Source organism: Jatropha curcas, chromosome 5, assembly GCF_041381405.1.
Source record: "Jatropha curcas cultivar XTBG-Jc1 chromosome 5, XTBG_Jcur_1.0, whole genome shotgun sequence".
Lineage (NCBI taxonomy): Eukaryota > Viridiplantae > Streptophyta > Magnoliopsida > Malpighiales > Euphorbiaceae > Jatropha > Jatropha curcas.
In genome coordinates, this window is record NC_143155.1 from 7,094,482 (window position 1) to 7,095,044 (window position 563).

Here is a 563-nt window from a genome sequence, read left to right on the forward strand (position 1 = left end):
GACTTGAAAAACCGTCTACAAGACCTAGTTGACAATGGGTCCATCATCCCCAAGAGCAAGTTGAACATCAACCAATCCCTTGCCTAACCATGGGATTAATGCAAAAAAAAATTTGCTGAACAAGAATCGTTCGATCCTTTCGAACTTTTTCTTAGAATTGAATGAAGTTTGTGTCTGAGAAGGTTGAGATCAAGCCTCCAAAAGAACAAAGGTATTGTTCAAGACCAACAACAACATGTCTGATCGATTGAAGCATCGAGAAGAACAAAGTCACTACAGTCAATCCAATCCTAGTCCATCACAGCCCACCTAGAGTCTATCTTTTAGGGTCTAGTTTCTTTTTTCTTTTCATTTTCATTTCCATTCAAGTATTCATTTGTAAATCTAAGTGTCTTTTGTACACAAATTTTGTCTTATCAATAAAAGGGATCAGTTTACGTTCCAATCATATTTATACTCTTTCCCTATCCTTGCCTGTGAAAGCAAAAAAAAAAAAAAAAAAAAATCGAAAAAAAATAATAAAAAAAATTGAAAAAAATAAAAAAAAATGACAAAAAGATAAT